The sequence below is a fragment of the Dipodomys merriami genome, unplaced genomic scaffold (assembly GCF_024711535.1).
Source record: "Dipodomys merriami isolate MVZ:Mamm:240054 unplaced genomic scaffold, mDipMer1.0.p SCAF_153, whole genome shotgun sequence".
NCBI lineage: Eukaryota > Metazoa > Chordata > Mammalia > Rodentia > Heteromyidae > Dipodomys > Dipodomys merriami.
In genome coordinates, this window is record NW_027202860.1 from 2,161,928 (window position 1) to 2,177,259 (window position 15,332).

The window sequence follows — 15,332 nt, forward strand, 5'->3', positions numbered from 1 at the left end:
AGATCAATATATTCTAATGACACTTTCATTATTAGAGAATAAGAAGACAGATATGAGAAGCCTAGAGATGCCTTTCAGTGTTAGAAAGGTAGATTGTGTGGTTGGCATTGCTCATAAAGATTGGGAGGCTGGTCTTATTAAATCCTAACTTTGTCATATGCTAGTTTATTGAACAATATTCTTAACATGTCTCCACCTGGGTTTCTTGAACTGTGAAATGTATAAGATAGGCTTCATAGAGTTTCTGCGTAATTTGAGGGGAGTTAAAATATATGAAAAGAGCCAGGAATGTGGCTTAATGGTAGAGTGCTTACCTAGCATGCATGAAGCCCTAGATTCGATTCCTCAGTACCACATAAACAGAAAAGGCTGGAAGTGGTGCTGTGGCTCAAGTGGTAGAGTGCTAGCCTTGAGCAAAAGAAGCTAAGGGATGGTGACTCAGCTTTGAGTTCAAGCCCCAGGACTGGCAAAAAAAAATACATGAAAAAATGCTGAGCATGTTACTAGCACTGGACAAATGAATCAAGGCGGGTTATAAAAATTAATCATACATTAATCAGACATTCTCTTTATAGGTACGTTTTCCCCATCTTTCTTGTCCTTCTACTTAATATGTTTTTCCTCTCAGTTTTCTAATCTAGCTATCTTAGATTTTTACTGTTCTATGTTTCCATAGTATTCTCTCTCTTTTTTTTTTTTTTGGGTGCTGTTGTGGGGCCTGAACTCTGGGCCTGGGTGCTGTCCCTCAGCTCTTCAGCTCAAGGCTAGTGCTCTACTACTTGAGCCACAGCACCACTTCCAGCTTTTTTCTTTTTGCTTATGTGGTGCTGAGGAATCGAACCCAGGGCCTTGTGCATGCAAGGCAAGCGCTCTACCACTGAGCCACCTTCCTAGCCCTCTCTTTCTGTCTTTTGCTCCGCTTTCTCCCAGTTTACCCCATATTTTCATTATCTTCAGAAATTTTCCCTCCTCCAGTTCCTGTTCTTTGATCTGACAGGACCAGTGGCCATGCCTCTTCTTTCATTCATAGGCTTCTATCTCTGTCTTGGAACTTCTAACCTGGATCTTTGAATGTCTTTCAGAAGGTCCCAGAACCTCTGAAATTGTACATAAAAGTTTATTCATATGCTTATTTTAAGGGAGAGAGTCCTAAAAGTTCCTTATACTATTTTAGAAAATTTCAAAAGGAGGTTAAGAACATTGCTTCAGCTGGGTGTTGGTGGCTCATGCCTTAATCCTAGCTACTTGGAAGTCTGAGATCTGGAGGATCCTGGCAGATCCTGGCATTTGTGAGACTTTTTCTTTGTGACCTGATGACTGAGGGTGTGATGGCACACACTTCTCAGCCTTACTATGTTGGGAAACCTAAAATAAGCAGATTGAGGTTCAGGCCCTGCCTAAAAAATATCCAGTGTGAAAAAGCTTAGTGATAGAGTACCTGCCTAGCAAGGAAGTGTCAGGCCCTGAGTTCAAACCCTTGTACTGCAAAAGAACAAAACAAAACAAAAATCCCCAAAGAACCATCACTTCACAATTACTCTTTACTCTTGTATAATTTGTTTTCCTCTTTACTATTTGCCTCATTGGAATGAGAGAGTTTCTTTATCCAAAAAAAAGGTGTTTCATGCATTCTTTAGTTAGAATGTATGTGGGATTTACAATAAATATTATAAAGGAGCTTCATCCCCAGGTAATGTGATATATATGCCTTACTATCTTCATGTAAAAATTGTTCAGTTTTAAAGAGCTAGGAATGCATATTCCTTAAAGGTTAACCTTCTCAATTTCAAATATTCATATTAAATGGCCAGCTCAATTAAAAACAAGGTAAATATGTCTCAGTTTAATTTTGTTTTTCCCTTTTCTATTTCTCTGAGAAAAACCTAAGCCAACTTGGAACCAAACTTTCAGTATTTTAGAAGCTAATTGTCCAGTGAGGGGGGAAAATGTTTTGGAATTAGTTATAAATTCACTAGGATAAAAACCCAGATTGACAGTATTTTGGGTTTCTTTTTAGTCTTTGAAGGCATGCATGCCAACTATAACAAAATAGTCATGTAAACTTCCAGTATATATTTTTTCTATGGCCAAAGAACCAAAGTTGCTTTTCTAACAAAAATCATCATTCACATGAATCATTGTGTCAGCCTGAAAAATTTAGCATTCCTTCAGAAAACAGAGATAACCAAGTAAGACATTTTTCATACATCTTATCATTTGTAAGAGGGCAGAGGGAGAAACCATTCCTTTGAAAACAGTGCTGCTTTCATCTTTGCACAGATAATTCTGACCTCAGAAAGAAATCTGCCTTTTCAAAGGCCTTGACTATACTATGTAGTAATCAAACCAAATGAACAAACACAAACACCATGCATTTCTTCTCCCCCTTTAAGCCACTGGGGATCAACACTGGGTTAATATATAGAACATATATGATATAATAGCACATATGTATTTAACAAAAATGAACTTGAGTGCTGGCATGTGTTGGGTTGTGTTGCACAATAGTGAATACAGCATTGGAGATCTTGGCCTTTAAGAAAATCACATATCTATGTATGGATACTGTATACATTCCTGTGCAAGTAGTAAATAATAAGTTCAGTGAAGGAATAAATAGTCTAAGGAGAACAAATTTTGCTTTAGAATGCCACTTACAAGTTGTTGCTTGTGGAAAAAAATACAAACCCTTATTTAATCTGTTAATTCATTTCCTGTGTTTTAATAGTGAAATTGATGAGAGATAATGGTTTTTGGTTGATCAGAAAAGAAGTAACTATTGTAAACCAAATGTTTATAGACCTTAAAACATAAAATTTATGCTGGAAACAAAAGGCATGTAGCAATCTATCCAAAAGGTGGAGAATGATTTTTCTAAGCCCCAGCCATTTTTTTTAAAATGTGTTCTGAGGAAGTGGGGCAGTTCTGTCTGAATCATCTTATACTTGCTTGGGTGAGTTAGGGGTTCCTCAGGAGTACATCTGGGGTTGCTGTGAAAAGAGAAGTCTATCTCTCGCCCTGACCATTTGTAGAAAGGAATGCTGGGAACACTTCAGTTCTAAGTTCTAAGACTGGTTAGAAATGATAGATTTTTAAGCAATCAATATTTGAAAGTCCTCAACATCATGTTCTTAAATTGACCTAAATGGAAAAACATTATTTTTCATTAGAAAAAAATATAGAAATAAACAAATGGAACCATTTAGAAAGCAGTGTGTTTTAATCAATAATGAGCCCTAACCTTTGCAGTGCTAGCACATGGAAATCATTATTCTATACCAGAGGATAGACTATGTCACGTACTTTTTGAGTCAAAGACCAAGTCTTCATTATGTCAGGTCATTCTGAATTTTACAATTAATCTTATGTTGATGCTAAGTGCTTTTTATTCTTAACATCTGAAGAGAAGACCGTCTTAGTTTTGTAGCATAATATGCCTCTTCTTTATTTCTGAATATTTTTTTTCTCCCTAGCTTTTGAAGATATTTTGACTGATTCTAATTTTGTGTAATCTAAAGAACCGGTGATTTATAAGCTATAAGGGTATGCGATTTGAATGCTTCCTACTTCGTGTGGCTGGAATTTTTCTCCAGTTATAGCTGAGGCATGATCATCATTCTCCACTTTAAAAAAAGACTGCAGCTGCTTGCAGGAGGAGAGTGAAACTAGAACATTTAATATTTTTGAAAATATATCCTGGGGGAAAAAGTGTTTTGTTGGTTTTTTTTTTGTCCAAAAAGATACTAAATTATTTAGTTTGGCAGCCGCAGGGTATAAAAATTTGGAGTCTTATCTCTGTCATTTATTATTCATCAAGTTCAAGTGGAAAAATTGGAAACTCAGTTTCTTATGTAGTTCTCTATTAGACTCATCTAAACTGTTGGCTACAAAGGCCTATATGTTACTGTGCTCTGCACAGTTACATTCCACATTTAGTGAATCAGTGTTTAATTTTCAAAATTCTCAGCAAATAGAGCTGCAGCCAAAAATTCCTCTGTTGAGATTCCTTCCGGCCCAAAAGAAACTAATAGTTCCCGGCTGTGTTGCTGTCATTCATTGCTAATCCAGGTATGGCTGCAAACTGTTTTTAATTTTCTTTTTCTGAACTTAAAGGCAGGACTTGCCCTTTTCCCATGAGAAGTCAGTGATAATGTGCAACTGGAGGTAGTTTCCCTTTTCCACATAGACACAATTAGGCTTTGTTTTAGGGCTAGTTTAGATGTGAGCCTGATGATAGACATAATACAGAGAAACATAGGCACATAGTAGGGTATTAAGGAGAAATAAGAATATGTTAGAAATTTCCTCCTAAACTTTGGAGGTTTATGTCATGGAATGCAGCTGTTTCCTACCATAAACTAGACATTGATACCACTTGTCTTTTTGGTATAGAATGTCAAATTAAATGGGAAATACCTTTTTATGATTATTATAATTCCTGATGGTATTAGAGTTTGAACTCAGGGTTTGGTTTACTTGCTTGCTTTATAGTACTACCACATGAGCCATACCTCCAGCTCTGCTTTTTGTGGATTATTTTTGAGATGGAGTCTTGAGAACTTTTCTGCTTGGCCTGGCTTTGAACTTTGATCTTTGAGATTTAAGTCTCCTGAGTAGTTGGGATTATAGATGTGAATCACTAGAGCCCAACATATTTTTAATGCTTATTACAATTCCTATCATTAATGAAAAGCTTCTAGAAACATTTAAAATATTGTCATCAGTTACTCTGTTCAGATCAGATCTGAATGGATTCACTTTACTTTTTTTTTGTTTATTCAGATATTTTTTTGAGACAGGGTCTTTGTTGCCTGGGCTGGTTTTCAACTTCCATCTTCTTGCATTTGTCTCCTGCTAAGGAGGTTGACTGTGCTGAGTAGAGAGGTCGTGGTCATTTGAGCAGTGACTTGGGGAAAAAGCTAGTGAGCTATGGGGATTGGCAAGGAAAGTATTCAGTCATGAGAATGACTGGTATGAAGACCTGGAGAAGGAAGAGACAAGTCTGGAAAAGCAAGAAGATTATTGAGGTTGGAGTAGGGTAGGAGATAAGGTCAAAGGCAAGCATGAATGTTTAGGTAATGATCATGTTGGGCCTTTATGCCTATTGTAAGAACTTGACTTCTACTGATAATAAATTGGAGTAAAAACCTCTAATCTAGATTTTAACAGGATCAGATTAGTGTCTGAATACTGATTTGTGGTATTCTCTACCCACTTCGTATGGCTGAGATACAGAAGGCTACCAGGTTTATCATTTTTCTGCATCCTCACCCCCCCCCCAAAAAAAAAAGGAATAATAACTTTCCTGGGGAAACAGACTAGCTAACAGAAGAGGATCTGTGTGCAGTGCTTTGGGGGCATCCACTGGAAAAGCTAGTTGGCTGTCTAACCCTGTGATGAGGTCTACTACTCAATGACTTCTATGAATAGCCATAGTTCATCCTTTTATTGTCATACTTTTAACTTTTAAGCACACAGAGAAAAGTCTATAACACAGAAGAAAACAAAGTGTGTGTGAGGAGGGAATTTGAAAGGAAAAGAAATAATGTAGGAACAAAAGACATTTCAGAAAGCTATAATTAAAATCCTCAGAGAAGAGAGAGGATGCCTTTTTTTTGTTGTTGGTCATGAGGCTTGAACTCTGGGTCTGGACCCTGTCCCTACACTCTTCAGCTCAAGGTTAGTGCTCTACCACTTGAGCCACAGGACTACTTCCGGTTTTCTAGTGTTTTATTGGAGATAAGAGTCCCATGGACTTTCCTGCCCGGGCTGGCTTTGAACCGAGATCCTCAGATCTTAGCCTCCTAAGTAGCTAGGATTACAGGTGTGAGCCACTGGTGCCCAGCTCCTAGGATGCAATTTTTATAGAACAATAACAGTTGATGCTCTGGAAGATATAATTCTTTGTTTATTTAAAATATTAATTCAGTAGAAGGATTGGGAGATTTAAAATAAAGACTTTAAAAATTTTTTATTTTATTTTTATTGTGAAAATACCGTACAGAGGGATTACAATTATATGGACAAGGTAATGAGTACATTTCTTACCAAGCATTGTTACCTCCTCCTTTGTTTCCCCCTCCCATCCCTTCCTCTCTCCCCCCTTTCCCCCCCACCCCCATTCCCCCTCTCCATTCCCCCTCCCTCCCCCCACCAAAATTGTAAAGTTCGTTTTTCGACATAACTTAGTCTTGTACATCTCATTGTTGCAATGGGTCCCCCTGTATCCCTATCTAAACAATTTGTTTTTTCCCTTCCCCTCCACAAATTATACCAACATCAAATAGATTGGGAGAAGATCTTCACTAGCTATACAACAGACAAGAGTCTCATATCTAAAATATACCTGGAACTCAAAAAATTAAATCCCCCAACAACAAATTCTCAAAGAAACAACTGCCCAATAAATAAGTGGGCTAAAGACTTAAAGAGAAACTTCTCTGAAGAGGAAAGAAGGATGGCCAATAGACACATGAAGAAATGCTCAACCTCCCTAGCCATAAAAGAAATGCAAATCAAAACAACATTGAGATACTACCTCACCCCCAGTTAGAATGGCTATAATCAAGAAACCTAATAACAACAGATGCTGGAGGGGATGTGGACAGAAGGGAACCTTACTGCATTGTTGGTGGGAGTGTAAACTTGTTCAACCACTTTGGAAAGTAGTAGGGAGGTTCCTCAAAAGACTCCACATAGAACTCCCCTATGACCCAGCAATCCCACTTTGGGCATTTACCCAAACAATCACAAACAAGACCATACTAAAGCTACCAGCACAACTATGTTTATTGCAGCTAAGATATGGAACCAACCCAGATGCCCCTCAGTAGATGAATGGATCTAGAAAATGTGGTGAATATGTACAATGGAATTCTATGCTTCCATTAGAAAGAATGACATTGCCCCATTTGTTAGGAAATGGAAAGACTTGGAAAAAATTATATTAAGTGAAGTAAGCCAGGCCCCCCAAAAAAGACTTTTCTAAAGAGTATATTAAAAAGACAAGCAGATTGAAACTAGATTGGAGCTAGAGAAAAGGTTCAATTAAAGGACAACTGCACTGTTTAACATTTGATTAATAGGAAGAGTTTCAAGAACAATTTGGAATGAATTAATGTGCTACCAGTCACTTGTATAATCTAACCTTAAAATTCTGTGACATGGGGGAATATATTGGTTTTATTATACCATAGATTCTCATATTGTAGAGAAGATGAAAACTAAGCAAATTTTAAAAACAAGACAGCTAATTAGAAAGAAATAGCATCAATTTTTGGATGACTCAGTGGGAATAGTATTTTGGTGGTTACCACAGTGTAAACCACAAATAGTGATTAAATCAACTGTATGCAAATATATTGAGAAAGGAGGAGAAGGAAGCATGCTGTAACTTAGATCACGGGAAGTCAGTATTAAATTTCAAAAGCATTAATAGGGAGGCTATCTAGAAATAGCTGAAAGTGATTGCTAGAGTGAGATGGGGTAGGGGCTCACTTTCCTCCTTTATTATATGCCCTGTGGAGATAGTTTTAAGTTATATTGATGTGTTATTTTTGATAAAAACAAAAATACAAGAAAATTAATACTGCTGTGTTACATACTTCTCTACCTTAAGGCCAGGTGTCATCAGAATATGGCCACCACTCTCAAGGGAACCTTTTCTCTGGGATAGTTCTCCTTTTTGGCTGCTCCTGTTGCTTAAAGGCACCTCGTTTGAATTATGATTTGAATATGAAATATCCTCCACAAGTTCATGTATTAAATGCCTTGGGTCTCTAGCATGATGGCAGGATTTTTTTTTTAATGTTAGGTTATGGGCCTAGTTGGAGCAAGAAACAGGTCTTCAATCCCTTCCTCACTCCCTGCTTCTTGTTCTCTATCAGGTGAACACCCTCCTCTTCTTCTACATGTTTCTGCTGCTATAATGTTCTACCCAAGCACTTGTGGCCAAGGAACCATGGACTGAATCTTGTGAAACGGTGAGCCAAAATAAATCTTTCCTCTTTTAGTTGTTCTTTCAGCTATTTTGGTCATATTTACAGGAAAGTAACAAATAGAAAAAATTGGTACCAGAGAAGTAGAGTCATTGATGGGACTAAACCTGAGTACATGGGTCTTAAGCCTTTGGGAAGCAGGCAAGAGAAAGTTTGAATATCTATAAGTATTGCTTAATGGGTGATTCTGATTGGAATTTAGAAGATGAGAGCTCAAGTAATGAAGTAATTAATTTGCTCAAGACACTATAGCATTCAGGTTGTGGCTTGGTTACTGTTGGCTGCTTAAGTCAGGTTTACAGTGAGATTCAGGAACAAAAACAAGAGAAGATTTATAGTATAGGCAGTTGGGCCAGAAAAAGAATTTGCTTAAAGTAGGATACAGGCTGGTTGTTTAGTTGTTTTTGGTGGTGGTGGTAATTGTGGGGCTTGATCTCAGGGCCTGGGTGCTGTCCCTAAGCTCTTTTGCTCAAGGCCAGTGCTCTACCACTTTGAGCTGCTGCTCCACCTGGTATTCATTAAACTGCTTTGTTAAATGGCAACTCCTTTGTGCAACTACTTAAAGATAATAAAAATATATTTTAAAAATAAATATTTGGCAGCAAGATGATAGGAAAGATGTTTTGAGGGCATCTCAGCAATTGATGTGATTCTACCCATTGCAGGATTGATGTTGTAAAAGTTTTAGTTCAGCAGCCCAGACACTCAGAGGCTGCCACAACTGTGGTCCAATTGGAGGATAGCTACTACTCAATGTGGTGGTAGACCTTATTGTTGTCTACATGATTCTGGTTTGTAGGTCTATAGAGTAAAAGAACTGTGGGGTCATAGAAGCTTCCACTCAGATTTCAAAGAAAGATCCGGGAGGCCAAGCAATGTGTGGTAGGGCCAGAATCTTTACAGGCAGCCCCCGAGAGTATGTGCATGAACCTGTGAGGGTCTAGGCTCAGTTGCAGTAGTGATCTCAGGATAAAGAAGATGCTAGAATATGAAAAGTTTGCCAAGAAAAGTCAGAGGCAATGAGCAGAACCAGCCCAAGAGAAAGGCCAAGTGGGCTTCCATCAGCAAGGCCACAGAGATAAGGACCCTCATCATGAAGCCTCACGTCTGGGATGCCAGACTTGGTGCTATAGGATTTAATGTTAGCCCTTGTGGGTTTCAGTCTTATTTTGGTTACATTTCCCTTTTTGTTCCCCTATTCTTTCCTCTTAAACTGGGTATGTTTACTCTGTACCATTATATCTTGAGAGTATGTAACTTGTTTTGAATTTTACAGAGAGTTACATGGGTTACATCCAAGAGTTTTCATGTCAGAAGTTATTTTGGATTTGGACTTTTCGGATAATTTTGCAGCTATTAATCATTTGGGGAATTCTGAAAGAGATTAAATGCATTTGGCATTTTGAGATAACCAGGAACCTTTGGTGATAGGGTGTAGAACTTTATTTTTTGAACATGCACTATTCCTACAGATTAATTATTGGAAACTTGGGCTCTAGCTGATGGCACTATTTTGGGAAGTTCTTGAAAACTTTAAGATGTGGGTCTAGTTGCAGGAAGTAGGTCACAGGAATACACCTTTGAAAGTTTTATTTTGCTCCTTGCTTCTAGTCCTTTATTGGTTGTCTATTTAAACATTTGGGACCAAGGGACCATGGACTGAATTCTCAGATCAGGAACCGAGAGGAAATCCTATCTTGTCTGTCTACCAACCTACTCTATCTATCTATCTATCTATCTGTCTATCTATCTATCTATCTATCTATCTATCTATCTATCTATCTATCTATCTATCTATCTATCTATCTATCTATCTACCTATCTACCTATCTACCTATCTATCTATCTATCTATCTATCTATCTATCTATCTATCTATCTATCTATCTATCTATCTATCTATCTATATGTTTTTATCTAAATTAAACTCATACTGACTATTCCAATTCCAATTTAGCATTCTAGCCTTCATTCTAAGTTCTCTGTGTATGTTGGTACTGGGGCTTGAACTTTAGGGCCTGGGCACTGACCCTTAGTTTTTTCACTCAACTCTGGCATTCTACCACTTGAGCCACAGCTCTGCTTCCTAGATTCTCGGTATTTGTGTTCCCATCTCTTAACAGTGTACTGGTCTCTACAGTATTGTTTTGGCAAGCTTTGACATTAACTGATAAATGTGTGCTTTAGGCACTTGAACAGATGAGTGAATAATTAGGGTCCTAAATATGTATTTTCAGTTACTGATAAATGCTTGGCATGAAGTAGATGATGAATTAAATTTGAATCAACAAATAATTCTCATTTTTTACTTTTGTACAATATAAAACCTGACTTTCTATGAATATCTTTGCGTTTTATTCTTTAAGCTTGAATTTGGCAAATTATTTAATTAATATAAACAGTCTAGTCTTTTTTCCCCTCAGTAAGAAAAAATGATGAATAAAAATAAAATTGTCTTCTAAGAAAAATAGTTTCTTTGTTTTTACTTTAAAAAAAACTTGGATATGGGCAGCACTATTGAAAAGAATTCAGCATTTCTAATTACAAAAATTGTAGCTTAAAGAGTTTGTCTAGCACATTTCTCACATTTGTCAGCTCTAGTGATGTGAAATATGTTCTGCATCTGAATTCTCTTCCTAGGCCTCCTGCTGCCAGACAAAAAGAATTTCCACTTCACTGCTGCTTATTATTAAGCTGCTATAAACAAGAATGCTTGAAGGGAACTGAGGAGCCAAGGCCTAGAAATTTCTGATAACCTTCACACTCATTCCCAAATGACATTATTAACTCAGTGAGTAATCAGGGAAAAGCAGTAGGGTTTCAGTCACCTATACCCTCAAAGGTTATAGATTTACAATTTAGGACAGACATTAATGGTCATACCTCCTGAAGTAATTTTTTTCTTAAACCTTTGGGGAAATGTGGTCTATTTTTCTCACTTCTAATGTAATTAAAACCAATAACCCCCATGCTCATAAATGCTTTATTTCTAGAAATATGCTTAAAAATAACTATGCTTTCTTTGTTTGCAAAGGATAGCATTTGCATTGTAACTTCTAGTACTGAATTATAATTATTATAATTTTCTCATACAACCAGAGAAGTAGGGAGGGAAGATTTGTATTTGGTAAGGCTTGTCCACAACATTGACTGGGAATTAATTATTTTTTGTTTTAAGGCATTTTTTTCTCCCTCCACTTTACCTTCTTTATCCCAGTAAGGAAATGTGTCTTTCAGCCTTTCCTCCCTATACAAATAAGAAAGAATGTATAAAAAAAAAAAGAAAAAAAACGAAAAGATCAAACCCTTTATAGCGTACAGTTGTAAAAGCTTTTCCTGTTTAAACCAAAACTAAAATGGCAACTTATACACTCTTATTTTTCTACATTAAATTAGAAATCAAAGTTTGACATATTCATATTTAAAGGGTAGACATTTGAAGCTAAAAATAAAAAAAATTGCTTAAAATATTTTTTCTGGGCAAAGTATTGTCATATTGTAAGTTTCCTTCTCCCTATTTTGTACTATTTCTATTATTATTAATTGTTTGAGCATTAGCCTCTTATTGAATTTTACAGCCACACATGTATATATACATGTTCGTGTACATACACACACACACACATGCACACACACACAGTTCTAAAATGCCTTTTTACTTTTAGGTAGTTTTATTTTCTCCCTAAATGTTCAGTTAGTTATCCCCTGTTGGGTTTTATGACAGTGTAGTATCTTCTTAGGGGGGAGCACAGGCATCTCAGGAACACAGTCCAGGTGAAGATTAGTGAAAGTTACTAAGTGAAAGTGATTTCTAGTCATTTAGGGTTGACCTCAGTGCCTGTACTTTTCCCTTTTGATAAAAAGGATGAATGCAGGAGGCTAAACAGAGGGGACAGGCACTCCTCATCCACGTGTCCTTTGGGCCCCAGCAAATACCATTTCTCTCCTTCACTCCCTTGATCCTGGCCCTCCCCTCTGCTGAGGCTGTTTTTGTTTACAGTTCATTTTATTTGTTACTGTAGAATTGATATACAGAGGGTTATGGTTATATGAGTAATGAGTACAATTCTTTTTGACCATGTCTCTTTGTCTGTCACTCTCTTCCAGTTCCTTCCTCTCATATCCATCTACACATAGTGTCTAGTGAATCAGGTTATGGCCATTTATTACTTACTATATACTTACTAAATTTTTAAAGAAATTTTATAATTTTCAACCTATGTAATAGTTGAAACTTAAGCCACATGTAATAGAAGTTTTTTTTTAAAGACGCTGCTTCAGTGAATTACCATGATAGTTGTTGTTAATACATTTGTCATATATAAATAGGCCATTGTGATGTTCTTATGGAAGTAAACAGTTTGATTTCTTGAGTTTTAAAGAGTTCTTTTCTATTGTTAGTCCTGTTTGTTAGTAAATCCTTTGTATAAGCTAAACAAAGGCTCTTCTAGTAAACTTCCCCTCTATGGACTATTATGAAGTGTGCATGTGTTGAACAATATGTTGTCATTGACTTCAGTGCAAAGGGACTTTGGAAATGATCTACTTCAAGCAATTCATTATTTAGAAGAGGAAATAGACCTCTAAGCAGTTCAGTCACTTATCAATGTCACATCAGCAGTTAGTGACAAAGCTAGAAATGGAGCCTGAGTTTTATGGTTCTCTTTCCAGTATATCCTTGTTGTAAATAATTGACTTCTAACTGCCATGTGATGTAAAAAGTCAGGATTTTGGTGCAGATTTATCTAGGCAATGATGCATGTTAAAATACTGGGTAATTGGACAGCCTTACATATCAAATATGTTAGCCTTTGTGATTATTGTGCTCAGGCCATGTGCCTGTTATAGAGAGACAGTAAGTGGAGAATTCTAAGGAAAAGGGGAGTTTGGGGGAGCAAGAGTTTGAGCAAACTATCAGGAAGGATAACAATCTATCAAGAGCACAGAGAATGGTTTGGTGGGAAAATAAATTATGGTATATTCTTACTGTGTAACACTCTCATCTATACTAAGAACACTGAGTTAGCTCTATAACTACTGATTTAAAGGCATAGCCATGACAGAAGTGAACAATCACTTTGCAGAGTAATGTGTATTATTCTTTGAAAAATATAATCATATCTATGCAGACGTAGGTATGACTATGTATATCTTTATAGATGCTATGATTGTATCTCTTTGAATGAGCCACTCCTGAGCCTTCAATAACTTCAAATAAGTGTAAATGCTCTAGTAATTTTCCAGCTTCAGGGATGCCTCTGGTTTTAAGGGATTGTTTGTTTTAAATCACAGTTACTAATAAAAGGAAATTATTTTTGGATGTAAATATTTACTAAGAGCATGTTAATCATAGGTTTCATATGGCACTAACAAAGCTATTCTTCATATAAAAGTTAAAACTAGGCAATTTAAAAGCTGTGAACAAACCCAATAGCAATTTGAGTGTTTGAGAAAACAAAATAGTACCCTTTTTTGGTTAAGGGATATGTGTACTAATTAGCACCTCCTGTTTTAGCCTGTTATTTTTTTTTTCATTTGCAGTAGCACCAAATTCATATTTCTAGTTGGTAATCAAGTCCTCAATCCAAGCACTGCTTTTCAACAAAGGAATTCTTTCACTCTGCAGCATAATGTTTGCAGAAACCATGATGAGTGTCTGATGTAAAAGCTTACGATAATTTTAAGAATAGTTGATTGAGGCTACAGAAGAACAAAATAAATTATACTTAATGAAATAGTTGTAATGAATATTAGAGGGATTTTATTTTCTTCTTAATCTTTTCCAGTTTTTTAAATGAGGCCATTACCCTTCATGAAGAATTCTCTCTATCCCTTTTACTTAGCACTAGTATAAAACACTTCAAGTGAAAATTAGATGAATAGCAGATCAAAGGAAACCATTACTTTAGTTTACTGCTTTTGTGGTGCTGAGAAGCCGAGGAGAGAGAAATTTTTGAGAGAATTCTGGGCTTGTAATGTCGGTAGACACTTAGTTTGGTGGGGCTTTATATTTATAGAGGGTTTTAAATTTAGATTTTCAAATGTTATCCCTAATTAAGATGGTTTCTTTTCTATTCTTTCTTTCTTTCCTCTTTTCCTGCGTTCGTTCATTCGTTCCTTCCTTCCTTTCCTAATTGCTTAATTTATTTTTTAAAGATATTAGCTACAAAATAAGTGAGGAACTAGTGGCTCACCCTGTAATCCTAGTTACTCAAGAGGATGAGATCTGAGGATCATAGTTCAAATCCAGCCTAGGCAGATTCTTTTTTTAAAGATTTTTAAAAAAAAATTGTTTTCGTATCATTGATGTACAGAGGGGTTATAGTTACATGCATCAGGTACAATCAGTACAATTCTTTTTGAACCATTTTTCCCCTTTCATCGCTCTCTCCCAATCTTGCCCTCCTGTCTCCACCCATAAGATAGCCAGTTCGTTTTCTACATAGTGTCTGGTGAGTATCACTGTTTGTTAGAGATTCTTTTTTTTTGGTTCATTGTGGGGCTTGAACTCTGGGCCTGGGCGCTGTCCCGGCGCTCTTCAGCTCAAGGTGAGCGCTCTACCACTTGAGTCACAGCTCCACTTCTGGTTTTCTAGTGATTTATTGGAGATAAGAGTCTCACGGACTTTCCTGCCCGGGCTGGCTTTGAACCGCGATCCTCAGATCTCAGCCTCCTGAGTAGCTAGAATTACAGGCGTGAGCCACCAGCGCCCAGCTTGTTAGAGATTCTTATCTCCCACTAACCAGCAAAAAGCCAGAAGTAGAGCTGTGGCTCATGAGGTAGAATGCCAGCTTGGAACAAAAAAGCTAAGGGCCTTGTATTCAAGTCCTAGAACTAACACATACACACACCCACACACCTATACAATATACCTTGAACTATTTAATTTTTCTCCTTCAGTTTTCTTAGGGTCTCTGTGTAGCCCAGGCTATTTTTGAAGTATGTGTGAAACCCAAGGCTAACCTGAAACTCATGATCCTGATTTCCTCTCTTTCCTCCCTCCTCTTCCTACCCCTAATTACTTCCGCTCCTGAGTGCTATAGACCTTTTAAAATTTTTGTAATTTTTTTGGTGCATTCTTGGGGATTAAGCCTAAGGCCTTGTGTATACTGGGCAAGTACTCTTACCACTGAGCTATATCCCCAGTCGTATAAATTATTTTAATTCTGTTCATTCTCTCTTCCCCTGTCCCCCATATACTGAGATCGTATGGAGTGGCTGGTGCCTTTTTTGACCTCTGAAACAGGCAAAGAAAATTTTAAGTAGAAATAGCATCAGAAAACATTTGTTAGATACCTGTTATAAATTAAAAGACTTCTTGATTCTTGGTATTATA

The 15,332-nt window shown here is 36.8% G+C and overlaps 1 protein-coding gene across 6 annotated transcripts in view; it reads left to right on the top strand.

Moving 5' to 3' along the window:
- LOC138827290 (protein dispatched homolog 1) overlaps positions 1-15,332 on the top strand; it is a 165,460-nt gene that overhangs the window by 39,782 nt on the left and 110,346 nt on the right. For all 6 annotated transcript variants that reach the window (XM_070022790.1, XM_070022785.1, XM_070022786.1 and 3 more), the window contains one exon: positions 7,887-7,982. The gene's annotated coding sequence lies outside the window, so the exon portion shown is untranslated. The remainder of the gene's footprint in view (positions 1-7,886; positions 7,983-15,332) is intronic.